We start from the raw sequence: 17,936 nt of genomic DNA, 5'->3' as shown, positions 1-17,936 counted from the left end.
CGAAGGTAAAGCAAAGAACTCACACCAGTGGGCATTTTGAAAAACCTTGGGAACAACTCCAATTTAAAAAAGCATGGAAAAAAAGGGAATGTGTTAACCCCAGGTATCCTCCTTGCTCTCTAGCAGTCTGACGCTCAGATGGAAACAGCCTCTAGCTTTTAAAACTCAATCACAGTGAGGGTTTTCCTCGCTTCTCCAGAAGTGCCATACTTTAGGGCATTGTATCTTATTTTACTATATTGCAATATGTGGAAAATTATCTAATAATTGAATGTATTCATCTATATTTCTTAAACATGCAACATCAGCCTCATTGTCCATCACATGAGCTTTGAAAACTGGCCTAAAATTTAACTATGTAAGAATTCCTTTCTTCATCAACGAGGTAATTATCACCATGTGGACAAAAAAAAAATTAAAAATCAGCATTTTAAATGTATTTATCTTTAAGGTGCCAGGGCTGGCCAACCAGCCAGGGAAAAAAACCCCCAGAATCTGAGACACCCCCCGCCCCCATGCCACACACTCACTCCAGCATGCAGTGGTATACCTTTGTGGCCAAAGATTACAGGCCTGATCATGAAGCTAAAATGACCCCTTAGTTTTGAAGAACATTCTTTTAGCTACTCTTTAATATAATTTTTAGTTCAAATTGTGATCAAAATAGATGGCTCATATGAGAAAGAGTTTGCAGTGTGTCTTTAACTTACTATATTATTAATATGGTACTATGCAAACATCCAGAAATGAGAATGGAAACACAGGGTTCCATCAGCCTTGAAAGCTTACAGTTTTGATAATATGCTCTTTTTTTAGCTGCTTACTTCCTACTGCATACAAATCAGCCTAATTATCTACCAAGTAATTTTTCAAATGTTAATTAATTTTGAAATCTGGAGTCATTTTGGCAACAATTTTTTCCTAGCTATACCTGTAATTGATTTTAGGTGGAGCAAGAATATATTTAAACACACGGCAATCTAATTTCAGACAAAAATCAATTCTATTTTTATCATGTTAGTGTTCAGGCTGAATAGCAATTTAAAGTCTATGAAATATTTTGTTACATTTACTTAAAGAAAACGTTATCAATTTGCATTAAAACTAAATATTGTGTCTTTCATTTTGTTGAACTGTTGAAAAGTCTGAAGTGGAATTTTCTGAAAGATGCAGAGATTCCTGTAGTTTCCATCAAGATTCGAGTCTGGCAGTAAAAACTTAGTTAATTTTTGGTTTCATTTTCCTAGACTCATATTTTAGCACTGTATGTGGACTGCAATAACATGTCGGGCAAACAACATAGAACAATATTTTCAAATGTTAAAATTTAAACGGGACACCCAGAACAATTATGAGAAATGTATAATCCATAAAACTGTCTCACAATTATTAGAGATGGTGAAACACTACTCAGTCAAACCACAATCAGTGTATTCCACTAAAGTCAAGGTATTTTGAAAATGTCTCCTTTATTGCTGAGTAAATTGATTTCCTTTCTAATGGCCAAATCCTACTTTTCGTATTTACATTCAATACAACTTACTGCCATATTAGCTACCCTACTATTAACAAACCAATGCTAAAAGAAATGATTAAAACTAAAAACATTGAGAATTGTTAGCTCAGTTTCAGTTTGTGCTAGATCAGCTTTACAAAAAAAAGCAAGCCCACAAAAATATTTGGGGATTATTCCGATCAGTGTTGGAGCTATTCTCAAAATTAAGCAGTATCTCATAGAATGTTTTGCCATATTCTTTTCTTTGTATAGACTTTGAAGTGATGCATATCTAAAGAGTATTCCTACCAGTGATCCTGCAGTACCAATTCCATTTATGTGAGATGCACAATATTTTGCACTTTAACACTGCCTCCAACTGATCAAAGTAGAAAAAACAATTATGCAAATTTTCTGCAATGCAAAAGGTAACATGGTTTTGCAGTGAAAAAAAGGCCCTCAAGGCAGATCTATATTGCAGTTTCAAAATGAAATGGCTTATCGATTTTCAGTATTCATTTGTGTTTTGGTTTGACAGTAGGGTAAATTATTGGGAAACTATTTGACCACTTCAGATATCTGTGCTGGCTATGCAAAATATGAGAATTGCTTAAAGCATAGGAAAAAAATATTTTTATCATTATAATTTATGTGTTGTAGCTGAGCATTGGAAAACTGTAGGTTTGAGCAAAATGCTTGATTAGTGCTTTTAATAATAAAAGACAAAAAATAACATTTAAAATAGTAGTGAAAATTCCACTCACTGTGAAAGAGAGGAAATTTTTATCATAATAATGCTTTAAACTGATGTAAAATCCTCTGATCCATTGCATGTTACAACAGATACCAACAGAAGACACTATCTACGCTGTATTTTATATTTGAAAACTAATGGCCTGAAACTGCCAAGATCTGAATTACTTCTGTAATACCACTCAGATGAATAAGGCTTGTTCATGGAATTGTCAGGAGCAAATAGTGTCAAACTGATCTAATTTCCTTCCACAAAGTGGTTGCAAGCCTTGTAAATGGGAGAGAAGCAATAGATGATGTGTCTTGAAGCTTTAAACAAATCTCACTGAGTATAAGGAACAGAAATGTGGTTTTGATGAAACTTTTACTGAGAGAGGGTAAACTGGATGGAAAACTGAAACTGTGACTAGAAAAATGATTGGTGCCAAGCAATAGGACAAGAGGCAACAGGCAGAAAGTGATGCAGAGGAAGTTCCACCTCAATATGAGGAAGAACTTCTTTACTGTGTGGGGTTATTGAGAACTGGAACAGATTGCCCAGAGAGGTTGTGGAGTTTCCTGCAATGGAGATACTCAAGAACTCTCTGACTGCAGTCCTGTGTCGTGTGCTCTCGGATGACCCTGCTTGAGGAGGGAGGTTGGACCAGATGTCCCACTGTGCTCCCTTCCAACCTTACCCATTCTTGTTATTCTATGCTTCAATATTAGCATTATTTAAAAAAACCAACAAAACAAAACCCAACACAAACAAAAACAAACAGGTGGCATCTGTCTTGGCTACAGGTCTCTTTGTTCTTTTACCTAATGACCCCAAGGAGAAAATGGGATATATATATTTGTAGAGAATACAAACCAAGACAGGACCAAGCTCTCGGCCGACCATTCTGCGGGCCAAGATGAGAACTCAGAAGGCATTGACAGGCCGAGGGAGGGCTGCAGAGAGCGCCAGAACGACCCTCTGCGGGGACAAGTACAGCATTATAAGGAGCAAGTCCGAACCAATTTGTAATGCGTGTGGTCACTAGGTGCTGATCCCTTGGCCCCATTTTCCTTACAGACAGAGGCAGGGAGCCGCCTTCCGTGCTGCTGCTTCACAGTGCCACCGCTTGTGCTCTCTGTGGGAGGACCTGGGTCTCTTCCACCCAAGCCCGGGACCGCAGTTCTCAGCGCCAGACTCTCACACCCAACAAGCCGCGCTCTCTCCCCGGCACAGCCAGCGCCACCGCCTCCTCCGGGGCTCCGTGCGGGCGGAGCGCGGGGGCGGGCCGGGGCGCGGGCAGACGGCGCCATCTCAGCGCGCCGGGGGCGGGGCGGCGGCGGGATGGCGGGTCCCGCCTGGCGCTGGGTGCGGAGCGCTGCCCGCCTCCTCCCCGCCGGCGGCGGGCGGGCTCCGGCAGCGCCGTCGCGCGGTCCGAGTTGCGCGTCCGCCGCTTGCACCGCTCCGTTCGCCGGCTCCGCGGTGAGTGAGGCGTGAGCTCCGCCGTGCGCCGCGTCCGCCCGGGGCGGGAGGGGAGCGGAGCGGCCGAGCGGCGGGCTGTGCTTGAGGGCGCGCTGCGGAGGGCGGCAGGCGGGGGGACCGCTGTAGTCTGGCTCTCCGTGGATGCCCTGACGGACTGTGTCCTGCGGTGGCCAGTTCGGCAGCAGTATCCCTGCGGGAGGGGATGCGGTCGCTTAGGTCTAGGTCTAGGTCTAGGGCAGTGTTGGGCTGGGTAGAGGGAGATGGGGTCTGCCTGCTTTTTGCCTGGATCTGAGTGCACTCCCAGGGAGTAGCGCGGCGCTCACCGCCTTTGGCGGTGAAATTGTACCTTCCGGGAGCGGGTGGGACGCTGCCCGCGGGGATGCTCCACTCGGCTGCTCGCTCCGTCCTGCCGCGGGGCCGCGTGTGGCTCCTCTGCCGCAGGAGCGGCGGAGAGGATGCCTGTGGCACGGCTCGGGGCGGGCACAGACAGCCCTCCGGGCAGCTGCCTGTGCGGCACCGCCTGCCCTCAGCGCCCCGCGTTCCTCCTGCTTCGCTGTTTGCCGTGTTTACTGTGCCTGAAACAACTGTGCGGAAAAGACGGCTAGGTTTGGCCTCTTTTTTAAAGCTTCGACTTTTAAAGGAGTGCTTTGGTTTATTTCAACACAAGTCCTCCTTTTTTTTCTTTTAGTTTAGGTGTTAAGATCGATCATATTTGAGTCTAAGCAAAATGCGACTGGGTTTACTTTGAAGTGGGCCCCGTCCCTGCCCACCTTGTGAACAGGCTCCCTTTGGGAGAGCCCGCGTGCCAAAGGGTTTTCTTGGACTAGTAGTGACAATTTCTCAGTGTGCAGGTGGGTTCCTCCTTGTCAGCTCTGCGAAAGCTGCATGTTGATGCATACCATTTACTTGCATTCTGGTTTTGTTAGTCCTCGAGCTCCGGGGACGATTCTCTTGGGGACAGACGCGCCCGGATCCTGTCACGCGGGCTGCCAAAGCAGAAGCCCATAGAAGGAGTTAAGCAGGTGGTGGTCTTGGCTTCTGGAAAAGGGGGAGTTGGAAAATCAACAACAGCAGGTAAGATTTGACCTTTTTTAATTGTTGACTTTGCACATTTTCTAATACTTGGTAAAGAATATTTGGATGCTTGTGTCATTAGCTTGTAAATTGGCTCCACTAACACTGCCCTTTACCTCTGTTAAGTCCCATTGCAGCCATTGAGAATCTGTTTGGGTACAGAAGTCTTGCCTTTAAATAAAATATAAATGGAGCAGACAGCTTTGAAATAGTATCTAATAGTGCAGTGGTGTCCTGAGACAGTCTGCTTTAAGAGGCAATGTAAGCTGAGGTGAATTGGATCATATGGTAGTGCGGTGGCACTTCCTCTAGCAGCTTAGATGTACCTGTACAGTGCCTCTCTGCTATGTGAGCGTAGTCATGTGCTCTGTCGAGGACACAAACATTTAGAAAGGCTCAAAATCAGGACTGTCCAATTTTCTCAACTACTTATATAGCTGTTTCATAAACAAAAGAGGAAACAGTAGTTGTAAACCACAAAACTGTCTACTCCACCATTAGGTTTTAGATTAATTGTTCTCTAACTGTGCAGTTGTTCCTAGGTGGTAGAACGAGATAATTCATGGGTTACCAGTACTGCAGAAATTTTCTTGAACTTAAACAATGATGGCAAAATGGAAAAATAATCATCATGCCAGCAACTGTGGTAGCCTTCTAAGATGGGGTTACAGTTGTGGTGGATGAGGGAAGAGTGACTGGTGTTATCTCCCTGGACTTGCGTAAAGCATTTGGCTCTCTCCAGCACAACATCCTTTTGTCTGAACTGGAGAGACTGGGATTTGATGTATGGACCACTTGGTGGATAAGGAATTGGCTGGATGGTCACATTGCATCCAAGTTTGGGTCCTCCAGCATAAGAAGGACATGGACCTGTTAGAGTGGGTCCAGATGAGTGCCACAAAGGTGATCGGAGGGCTGGAGCATCTCTGCTGTGAAGACAGGCTGAGATAGTTGGGGTGCTTCAACTGGGAGAAAAGAAGGCTCTAGGGAGACATTATAGCAGCCTTCCAGTACTTAAAGGGGACTTATAAAAAGGAAGGAGAGTGGCTTTTTACATGGGCACATAGTGATAGGACAAGAGTGAATGGTTCTAAGCTTGGAGAGATGTAGATGAGATGTTAGGAAGAAATTCTTTACTCTGAGGGTGGTGAGGCACTGGAACAGGTTGCTCAGAGAAGTGATAGATACCCTGTCCCTGGATATGTTCAAGGCTGGGTTGGATGGGGTTTTGCACGACCTGGTCTAGTGGAAGGTGTCCCTCTCCATGGCAGGGGTTTGGAGCTGGCTGATCTTTAGAGTCCCTTCCAACTCAAAGCATTCTATGATTCTGTGACACTGAAGGTAAACTTCTTTGAAAAGGTCTGTTTAAAGTGTTAGAAATTTGTTTAAAGATCTCTTCCTTAGCATCTAGATTGGAGAAGAGTCATGCTTTAGTTGAATGATGTGTACTGTTCATGTCCAGTTGTTGAGAATAACAGATGGATATAGCTTTTAATTTACCATTTTTTGTTTTGTATTTCAGCCGTGCTTGAAAAGGGCTGTTGGATAATAAATACTAGAACAGACAAACATGATACCTGTGCTAAAAGTACTTAGAAAAAAATAATTTCCTTTTTTTTTTAATCTATTTATCTATTATCCTATACATAGGATAGACATACCTATACAAAGACATGCAAAATAATTAACAGTTGCATTTCTTAACCATCAACCAAAAGGTACATCATTATAATTCATGGTCTGGTTGTTTCAGGTAAAATACCAAATAACTGTTTGTCTGTCAAAAGTTTACAAAATGAACATAATTTGAAAAGTAAATTCAGACTATTCTTCTTGTGTCTGCAAACAAATGTGTGAATTCAAGTTCTGCTAACTGGCACCTATATGTAATTTCTACATAAAATATAACATATGTATAAATAATACATAAAGCTGGGAGAGAGTTTGTTCCCATGCATTTAAAAATAAAAAATCAGGGTTCAACAAGCATTAAATAAGAGATTAGAAACGTAAATGAACCGTTCAAATGTAGCTGTACTGGACAGCCTTTTTTAATGAATGTATTAATTCATAATATTGAGAAGAAAATCTATATTCCTGTTTATTATAATGAGAATAAATTTAATGATTCAGAGGGACAACAAAAGATCAGATAACTAGTATAAACAAAAGTATTGCATGGCACCATTACTGAATTATGTATTTAAAATTATATTCTTTGTAATTGAGGTTTGTGGGAAATATGTTTGGGGACAATTCTGCTGACACATTTTGAGAGCAGGAATTTAGAGGAAAAGAGAATAGTAAGCACCTCTAATTCCTAAAGCACTACAGAAAATAGTCTTACTGCTTGTATCTCAAAAAACCTATCAGGGTTCTTTTTATTGTTTTTCTCAGTGTGGTAATGTTTTAATTGCACTGGATCTCCATTTCTGGACAAGAGGATCTGCATTCTGGTTAAGTTTGTCAGGGCCATTCCTTCACCTGTTGAATAACTCTGTTGCATTTGGCTTTCATGTTGTATTCTTTGTTGCTTCCAGCGCTTTTTGGTCTTCTGAGATCAATGTAGTCAATGATTAGAAGCAGTTGTGTTATAGGAAATATATTTTTCAATGCATGTTTAAATGCTTCAGTTGTTTTTTGTTGTTATTTCTTTTTGTCTAGTACAAGTCTTGGATTCTTTGTTTGTTTCCTGTGGTTTTTGTCACTTTCCTGTCAAGTTGCTGTCTTTTAACAGCATCCTTCTGTATTTACTCCATCTGGCCAAAGTTTAGGGTTTGTGGTGTGGTTTTGTGTGGGTTTTTTTTTTTTTTTATTCTTTCTCTTCTGTCCCCTCTTTTGCATTAGCCTGAAGATGAGATTACTGAAGAAAATTGATCTTGGCATGAGAAGAGGTCAACGTGTGGTCTTGAAAGAAGAGGCATTTTTTATTTATTGGAAGTCTTGCTGTTTTCAGCTGTGGAAGTAAAATAAAATTAAAGACTGATGTTCTTGCTCACATTTTGATAATCCTGAAGTTTGGGGAAAATAAAACTACTTACTGTGTGGGCCTTCAGACATTTTTAGCAAAGAGTAACAGGCTGAGATTTGTTAGTATTGTTCAGGAAGGCTGATACATTTTACCATGTGTTGACTTTATCTCAGTCATATTAACTGTGTTTTAACTTTTTTTCCTCTTGCGTACTTTTGTTCTGCATGTAGGATATACTGTTATTGAAACTTTTTTGATTTTGGGCCTTCTCTACATGGTAAAATATTCTGATAAATTCTTGTTCTAAATGGCGCTTATGTTGAGACGTAAGTATTGAAAGTTATCTTTCAGAGTTCATCTAAATTATCTATACGTATTTTATTGATGATGTATGTTAACCATGTTACAGATACAGGTACACAGCTGGTTCTATATATGTCTGATTTTGGACCAAGAAGTTTTATTTGTGTTGTTAGCTCGGTGTTCTGAGACTTCAACCGTGCTATTCCTACGGCCAGTTTGGATTTGGAAGTTAGAAAGTACAAGGTAATAAACCTTCCCACCCTTGTGCTGATTTCAAGAAGACTAGAATCATAGAATATCCTGAGTTGAAAGGAACCCACAAGGATCATCAGAGTTCAGCTGCTGGCCCAGCTCAGGACCATCCCCAGGAGTCACACCTTGTGCCTGAGAGTATTGTCCAAATATATCTTGAACTCAGTCAGGTTTGGTGCTGTGACCACTTCCTGGGGATCCTGTTCCAGTGCCCAGCCCTCCTCTGAGTGAAGAACCTTTTCCCAATATCCAAGGCTTCATACCAGGTTTAGGTTGGATTAGACTAACTTGGATCAACCTGTGCATCATTCCTGATACTGGTTGGCAGGTGGAGCTGCTGGTTTAGCATGAGTGCTGAACCCATGAGTGGAGAGACCATGGTTAGAAGTTGCCTGCTTAGAAGTTGTATAGACTTTCTGGCATGTACTGCCTTGCTCTCCTGCACTCCTGGCTATAGGAACTTAGTAGTTAGGGCCAATATGAATGTTTAGGATCAGGTTAGGTCCTGTGCTGCATGTTTACACCCTCTTGGAACTGACAGTAATACAAATACAAGGGAGTGCAAGATTCAGCTGGGATTCAACATCAAGTGTTCAGCTAGATAGATATCTTGCTAAAAAACTTAGGTTTACGTGCTATACTGTTTCCCCTCTTTCCCTTCAGTAGTCAAATATTTTTTATTAAAGAAGCATTGTGGATCATACATTAATTTTCACACATGAAAGGTGTGTAAGAAGAAGATAGATATATGAAGTGATTTTTAAGACAGTGTCTATCTTCCTTCTTCAGATATGAGTTGCAGTTGATTTGTTTTTTTTTTCTTTTTTTATTGATAATAAAATTGGTTTGCTCGTTTTTTCCCCTTATCTGTGATTTGTAGATTGGTCTCCAACTTTCAGAAGATCAATTTTCCCATGATTGATTTGGGGAATAATTAATCAAGCCTATGTTTAAATAGCAAGATGAAGAATAAAATCTATGTGCTTTATTAGCTTAGGAGTAAACAGAGGCTGTGTGCCTCTTAGGAAAGCTGTACAGTTGTCCTTGTTAACGCCCTGACCGTTTTGTTTGAAGGAGCTTACCTTTTTCAGTGCTAAATTCTTCTGGATGGGAATCTGGCTCCCCAGCTTGTTCTCAGAACCATTATACTCTTCTGGTAGAACAAGACTGACTGCAGCTTAGCTCTGTTGAAAGGTTGTGTGGACTGACAAACAGCAATATGTAAAGAAAACAAAATATGTTAGCCAAGAAAGAGTTGTGTGTGTTGGGTTTCTTCTCGTGGTGTGTGGGTTTTTTTTTTTTTCCTAAAACATGTTACTGCTTGCATTATAAAAATTACTATTTGTTTATACTGAAGCTTCTGGGAGGTCTTCCAACATAATTGAAGCTGGTGAGCCATTAAAGATACCATTTCTTGCATGTGCTTTTTAGTTATGGGAATTAAGTATTGATGGAAATATAAAAGCTGTAAACAAACTCAGTCTTTTTAGTTGCTTCATCCCTTTTTGTCTGTTTCTTTAGTTGTTACAATTGCTTTCAGGTAGATGTGATTTTGTTTTCTGACATAAAAATCAAGTGAAAAGCATACCTTGCACCTTGTTCCAGGAAACATCTATGTTCAGTATATCACAAGAAATCAATAATAGTGATATCATCTTCCTGGTCACTGTGCTTTAATAGTTCATGCCAATACTTACCTAAATTCTAGTTTTATGAAAGTGCACTGGAGACTGTTACCAGTGAAGGGTGAAGGTTATCAGTGACAGGGTGAATTTAGTTTTGTAGTACGATGTCCACTATTCAGAAGTGGGTACCTCAAAAATTTTTCCTTAATGTTGTGCTTTGGCAAAGTACTGAGATTGTTTTTATTTTGCAGTGTCCTCTAGAAACTTAAGAGTTTGCAAGTTTTTGCAGATTAAGTTTGTTCACTTGTTAACAAATGTGGACTGAAATGTGAGTGCTGCTGCCACTTAAACTGAAAATATTGTAGAGGTGCAAGAAGCTAAGAACCGAGATGATGATGCAATTATTAAATAAGTGTCATGTATTTATATTATATTTTCTCATGTTAGTAATGATAATGTTCTCAATATTTAGGAATTCAGTTTTCCTGGATTTAATCTTTTTGTTTTTTTCTCTTTTCTCTTTCTTGCAGTAAATATAGCCCTCGCCTTAGCAGCAAATGATTCGGTAGGTAATCATCTAATTATCAGCCTTAATGTGAAATGTGTGTCATATATCAAATGGTTACTGCTGAGGGCAGTCACATACATTAAATGTATTTACTCTGACAGTTAATTTCTTTATTTGTTTTTGGTGGACTTCTGATTTTCTGTTAATTTGTTTATATTTTATCAGTACCATTAATAACTTAGTAGATCTCATCCTTTCTCTTGGTTTGGCTGTGTCCTTTCCCTTGTGTGTTACTGAGTTCAATTCTACAAGAATGTATAGATGTAGTAGAGGATGCTTGTGCAGGTTGGAGACACTTAACAGATAATTAAATTCTATCAATTCAGAACACTGATTCAAAAATATAGGTCCAAAGATTTACTTTTTCTGGAGAAATTATTATAAAAATACTTTCTATATAAACAGCTATGGAAAAAAAAAAGAGCTATGTATCTTCCCTAAAGCTTGGAAATACTTTTTTTTTAATGAAAAATTATCATTCCCCAGTTTGGTATTGCTCAAACTGTTACCTGGACTATAAATAGATGGTGGGAACAATTCAAATGTAAAAACCACAGGTGTTCATTATGTCCACCTGCTGCTACTGGGGGGTAGTTCCATTGTGCACATTTATTGCCACACATGAATACTCAGAAGCAAGTCTCATTTCCTATATGAGGGTGTATAATGCAGGTTTTGTGCTCATAAAACATTAAATAGAAAGATCCTCAACTACTTTAATCAGATAAACGTAGCATCTTTTTAATGTTGTAAAAGATGAGTAAAAGAAAACAACAGGTAGAAAGAGCGAGGTTTACATTCAATCTGCACACTTTCTGTAGGAATTTTATCTAAAGTTAAAAGAAATTTCCATAAACTCACTTAATAAGAAGAATGTTTAAAGCTGTTATATGAAATATGTACTGTTTGTGATGGCATCTGATCTTGTTATTTCACAGTTTTAATTCTGTGTTTTAAATAGGCTGTTGGAGTAATTTGATTTCAGAGAAATCTGTCATCTTGAAAGCAAAACTGCTTGAATAGTTCCTTCTAATTAACTTTAAAACATGGCATTTGCTGTAATACTTTTGTAAAACAAATGTGAGCCTGCAATGTGATCTGTTGTTGGATGGCCATTGAGTAGCTCCATGGAAACCATGGCAACTAATTGCACATAACTTTCAGTACCAGTTTATGTGTTTTTAAGATTGTGTCTGATACTTTTCGAACATGGAGATAAAGCATCTCTTACTAATTCTGACATACACAAGTTTTGGATTATGCCCTTTTTAGGAGTTAAGCATCTGGCTTTAAACATAATAATGTGATATACCACTTCTGTAGCCCATTGAAACACTCATGAAGCACACAAATAAGAGAGACCATAGTCTAGAATGATTGAAGAGGTTACTGCTGGAGTTATGTGGCAAATCAGAGACTGAGAACTAATTTTAAATGAAATTGAGCCAAGAAAATTAAGCAAACGCAGAATGCACCTGCCATTTCTGGTGTTCCGATTATGTGTGAAGTCGCAGGCCAGCGTCTGGTGGATGTTAATCAATGAGGAGGAGCTGAAAGTGATGAAACAGCTGTGACTTGCATGAACCGATGGTCACAAGTTAGCAAGCTGCTACCTTGGTGAAATTGTGCACTGATGTAGTTACAAGTTAGAAAATATGAAATTAAGGTGGATTGAATAAACTCAACTCTCTCTTGCTTGTTCATGCATTAATATTTTTTTGTGGGTTTTTTTGTTTGTTTTTGTTTTGGTTTTTTTTTGAGATAATGATGTGTACATCATGTTTATGTTTAAACTTTGGCCTTGAAGTCACTGGTGTGTTCATTTGTGTACTCACATTGATTTCAGTTCACTAATTTTGTGAGTCAGGCTTTTGAAGTGAGTATCTCAGGCTTTTGAAGTGGATCTTGTTCCAGGCTAGGATTGTCCAGTGCTCTGAATTGTAGAAGTCATTGCAATGATCACTTTTGTTATGGCGAATGAAGTTGTAGTGGGTTGATCTTGGCTGGATGCCCTTAAGTGCTCACCCAGCTGCTCTATCACTACCCTTCCCACCTGGAAAAGGGAAGAGAGAAAAAGATGGAAAATGAACTCGTGGGTTGGGATAAGGCACTTTACTAAAGCAGAAAAGTAAAGCTTGTGTGCAGAAAAGCGAAGCGAAAAATAGTGAGGTTTATTCTCTACTTCCCATCACCAGCAATGTCCGGCCATGTCCTGAGAAGCAGGGCTTCAGTGACTCATAATGGTTTCTTAGCAGGCAGCCATTGGAGACAATGGATGCCCCCCTTCCTTCTCCTAAGCTTTTGTATCTGAGCTGACATCATATGATATGGAATATCCCTCTGGTTAGTTTGGGTCAGCTGGCCTACTTGTGCTCCTTCCCAGAATCTTGCCCTTGACTGGGGAAGGAATGTTACATACTGATGCTGTGCTCAGCAGAAGCCAAAACACTGGTGTGTTATCACAGAATCAGCTGGGTTGGAAAGGACCTCTGAGATCATCAAGTCCAACCCTTGATCCGCTTCTAGCTACCAGTGCAAAGCACAGCACTGTGAGGGCTACTATGGGGAAATGAACTCCAGCTCAGCCAGACCCAATACAGAAGTAAATAAGGAGTTTTTTTCCCAGAGTCCACTGGTGCCTCCTGCTGAAGTTTATAGTGAATTTCTTTATCCTCAGACACACAGCAGTGGATGCCTTCTTTTTACATTTAATAACTACTGATTATGGATTACCTTCCCATGGTTTTTCTTCTCTTCATTGCTTTTGTAAGTTAGTCTCTTTCAGAGGAAGCAGTAATGATTATGTGAGTAAATCAGAGCTTCAGGAGCCCCCTGCAACCTATTAGAGTCCTTATATCTCTTATAAGCAAAATACAGATTTATTGAAACTGATCTTGGACTTGATGTACTGCTTAAAGGAGGAAAGAACGATTCATGGAGGAAGATAGATCACCATGACAATAAAGGTCTGTGCTTCCTTCATTAGACACAGTGTGTTTGCGTTATAAATTCTATGTTTGTAACTCAACTGTTCTTTTTCTAAGATAATACAGGTCACAGACTGTTGAGAACAACTGTTTTCAGGTGAGGGTGATCTGTAAAAGATGCTTTCAGAGGAGACTGGATTAGAGTAGATTCTTGCTGTGTTCAGTGACAGCTGTGATGTCAAACTAGATAGTTTGATAGTCAAACTAGAAGATTAAAAGTCAAAGCATAAGGATTTTTTGTCCTCTTGATAAAAGAAAGCATCCTTCCCTCTTCTCTTGAAAGTCTACTTTCTATAGTTAAAAAAACAAAACCAAAACCCCACTGTTTCTATAGATAGACTTTTTTTTTTTTTTCATATGGAAGCTTTTTCAGTTATTGTAGTGATTGTCTGAAATACTAGGGCATCAACAGAGGCTTGGACATTGTCATGGTCGCACGGTGTTATTGGCAGAGCCGAGATTAGAATTCAGGAGTTCTAAGTCTTGCATACTGGTTTTCAGTCTGTTTGGCGTATTTTTACCTCATGGTTACAGAGTAAATAATTCAATACTGGATTTCATTTAGATGCCTAGATACCATGTCCAAGACAGAGTAGGGGTTTTGGAGAGGTTCTCTATTTTTTCTTGTTTGATTTTAGTTTTTGATTCAAAGCCAGGGAAAACAAGCAGGACAGCCTCTTATCCCTTCCTGGTATATTAGTTTTTTGGTACCCTGGGTTACCTGTTGTAGATAGATTAGTTAAGAAATATATAAGCTCTTGGGCTTGTACCAAGGCCTATAAATCTATACAATGTTCTTTTTCTGTTAAGAAATAACTTAAAGTCTTACCCTTGTGTCCTGTTTTTAATTGCTCGCTTAGTTTGACAGCTGATTCTTTTCATTCTTTTGATGTATCAGCAGTCAGTTGTGCTCCCCTAGGAGCACTTGGGAAGAATTTTTGGTTTTTGTGCCAGGACGATTCATATTCAGACTAGAATGACTATTTATGAAAGCTGCCTGGCCAGAGACGATTTATTATAGTAGAAACAAGTTGAATTAATAGATGGCAGCAATAATAGGGTAGAGATTGCTTGTTTATGAACAGAGTATTTTAGTGAGCAAACACCAGCTGTGCATGACTAAGGATGGCACAAATCCAGTTGGGAGGCTGTATGCTTGTGCTGTCACTATGAGGCAAGCTCCTCAGTCAGATTTCCTTTGACTTGCCTTTTAGATGCAGGAAGATTTACATTTTTCATTATAGAGTGAAATGTTTTTGTTGTGAAGGACAGAGGAGCAAGAAGTAAAACCATATGGAACAAGTTAGCATGTAAGCAGAAGCAAGTGGCTTCTGCCTGCAGTAGTGGGGACATGTGGTTAAAGGCAGCAGTTTTCACTATTCTAGCCGAGCTCCGCGCCAAGGGATTACGGGGTCATGCAGACTAGGACCAAAATTTGGGATGCATCATGGGCGATTTGAGCTCGGGGAGTGGCCCCCGTTCCCAAGCAAGCCCGTGGGTTGCTGAGCAACGCGGGGATTTCGGCTGGGCCCGTCCGTGTCCGTGTCCCTGTCCGTGCGCGCGGGGAGGCGGCGGCCGGCAGGGGGCGCGCGGGCAGCGGGAGGCCGGGCCCGGCGTGAGGGGGCGGCAGCGGGGGGGGAACGGCAGCGCCGTCACTGTGAGATGGCACAGCCCGCTGTAGTTTTCTTTTCTTTCTAAACCAGAAAACTCGCATGGATATCTGCCCAATATACACATAGGCGAGTAAGAAGTTTCTCATACATATATGGCAAGTTACAGCACAGAAATGACGTAGTGAGGAGCTCGGTCTTCATGGAATTCAGTATTGTGATACCAAAATTAATTTTAATTTCTTCGAAACGTGTATGTAATAAAACACACATTTTGAAACTGCTCAAAAGCCACCCAGCTTACTTTCTTTACATTCCAGCTTTCTTCCTCCCCCCAAATATTTGGCTCCTGTAACTAAGCTATTTGTCCAAAGGGTAATATTTGACTGCTGCATTCGTAGATGACTTCACAATGTATATACATTTCTTGTTGGTAAGGAAAAAATCCACGTGGGAGGACAAACAAATGTAGAAGAATTAGGACAATAATAGGCTCCTTGGCTGAGTAATCTGTAGTGTGAAAGCAGGTTTTGACCTGTTTTGTCTTCCTCCTATGCAGCTTTTCTGATTATTAGGGTTTGATTTCTAGGCATCTCTACCTCTGTTGCTTAGAGAATTAGCAGACTTTAATTGCTGTAGATAAGGTCTTCATGCTTGTTTCTTAATGCTATCAAGTGTCAATAAGGGTGGAGATGCTAGTTAGAATTGATTGGATTATTTTGCAATGACAGCTTCTAGATCAGATGAGAAAATGAGGGAATAAAGCTTTAAAAATCTGTTTTTCAAGTAAAACATGAGTGAAATTAAAAATATTTTAAAACGTAGACATCTTAAAATGTTTTATTTAAATCAGATAACTATATGCTTAATTTGAAGAAAATTTCCCCTTTTTTATTATTAAATATTGCCTGTAGAGTTAAGTACCTGCATCCTTAGTCTTCAAGTCATTGAAAGCCTAGTGCAAATATCGCAGAGACTTATGTGAAAGATGGAGCATGTTTGTAATAATTTGACGTGCTGTGAAAGTGGAGAGGCATCTTGTAGAGATGGGGTAGTGTTAGGGATTCCATTTTGGTAATTTCTTTTCCAGTGATGCTATATTGAATTTTTTTTGAGTGGGATACATAATGTGCAGGAAGGCCAAACAAGGCTAAATTACTGGTATCTGATTATTAAGAAGCTTGAGTAGGAGCTAATGCAGACTGCTATGGAAGGAAAAGGACTTTTAAACCAGTAGCAGACTGAATGTTTAAAGCAAGTTCGTGTTTCTAGGATAGATAGCGAGGAAACTGCAGTGGTACGTTTTTGGCTTTAATCCAATTTACAGCTAGGCACTTAAATATTGTGTGCAGCTGAAAGAGTTAGAGAATTAGGGATTAAAAGATGACTATTCATTGTGTCAGTATGTCAAACGAGGAATCCATAGCCTATCCTGATTTTAAGTTCCCTTTTGTCCTGTGTGTTGCTGCTTGCAGTTTGAGATTAGCTCTAAGTCTATAATGACATTAAAAGGGTAAATTGAGAGTCCTGGTGGTGGATTAAGAGCACCAGCTTTAAAATAACTGGCACCCTCACTTAGCAAAGCTAGAATCTCTGTCTCTGGAATGGACTGCAGCTACTGAATGCTGGGAGCACTTCTAGTGTAGGAAAGCCTTCACCATATAGAAAAACGACAGCTCATTAACCTGTGCCTCTATCCCTCCCAGACTGAACACCAGGGAATTCTGGTGAGCTGCAGAGTTTACTTCAAAGTAAAATACCATCCACTAACATCCAGTGGGGATACGTATGCCTTACCAAGTATGGAAAAAGTCTCAGATAATATGAGCAAAAATGAAATTAATGCTGTCAAAGAGTCTCTGGATGCTTAGCAGTAACGTAGGCTATGTTGATTAACAGCTATTTATAGCAGCTTCTTGTGAGTTCCTTTTTTAATTCTTTTTCTTTATTCTTTTTTTCCCCTTTCTTTCTTTCTGTTGGTATGAAGTCTTTAATCAGGTCTGTTCCTCAATAAAGCATTTGGCAACTTGGAAGAAATTAATATCACCATATTCTCCTCTGCACACAGAATTATGTGGGGAGGGATCCTTTGTGATATGTAAATAGAACTGGTTGCATTTGGTTAAAAATTTGTTACTGGAAAGTGTAATTGATTTCATTGTTACTATTCCCTGAAAGACGAAAAAGGGAAGCTACATAAAGAAAGTGTAGGGAGAAACTAAACAGTTCTGAAGTGTCTGTTCAAATAGCTAAGAGGATGAAAGATATGGATCATTTTATCATGAGTATGGACTTATGCCATCTGAACAAGGATTGTGTATAGTAAAACTTACCTGCCTAAGAGAACAAACATAATAGCAATTGAATATTTTCTAATCTGCATGAGGAAAAGCAAAGGAGGCAGAATTTACTGGGTTTTTTACAAGACCTTTCTCTGCCAGGACTTTGTCTAATGTGGCCTTCAACAACTTTATTTTTTTCCCCCAAAATAATTATAACTAAGTTCAGAGCTTGAAAATTGTTGGTTTAGAATACAGCTGTCTTCCAGATCTTGATTGTTTTGCTCACAAGGCAGTGACCAGGTTCAAGGACTAAAGTGAACTTTAATTATGTTGATAATCTTGCCAGAGAAGGTAAAGGAAAGGATCTTTTTAGTGAGGTTCTCTATGCCTGTATTTTGTACACTGCAAAAAATGAAGCTGTGGAATTGCCATCTTTCAGGGATATATGCAAGAATATCTTAATCTATTGACATAGCATTTGGTTTCTTGTAAATATAGAGTCTCTACCTGGTGACTGTGAAAACTTGTTTTCGTTTCTTAGTGTAGGTGAGAGAAAT

General features: G+C 39.8%; 1 protein-coding gene across 2 annotated transcripts in view; it reads left to right on the top strand.

Annotated features, from left to right (window-relative positions):
• The first annotated feature begins 4,762 nt into the window (after window positions 1-4,762).
• The window catches only part of NUBPL (nucleotide binding protein like), an 84,734-nt gene continuing 71,560 nt past the window's right edge, over window positions 4,763-17,936 (top strand). The window contains exon 1 of one of the 2 annotated variants that reach the window (XM_017820478.1): window positions 4,763-4,781. The gene's annotated coding sequence lies outside the window, so the exon portion shown is untranslated. Of the gene's footprint in view, window positions 4,782-15,119; window positions 15,227-17,936 lie in introns of those variants that run through there. The other variant, XM_017820476.1, reaches the window with a different exon arrangement.

This window comes from Lepidothrix coronata, unplaced genomic scaffold (assembly GCF_001604755.1).
Source record: "Lepidothrix coronata isolate B3197 unplaced genomic scaffold, Lepidothrix_coronata-1.0 Scaffold83, whole genome shotgun sequence".
NCBI classification, from domain to species: Eukaryota; Metazoa; Chordata; class Aves; order Passeriformes; family Pipridae; genus Lepidothrix; species Lepidothrix coronata.
Note: the sequence above shows the minus strand (reverse complement) of the source record. Positions and strands in the feature narration are given on the sequence as shown.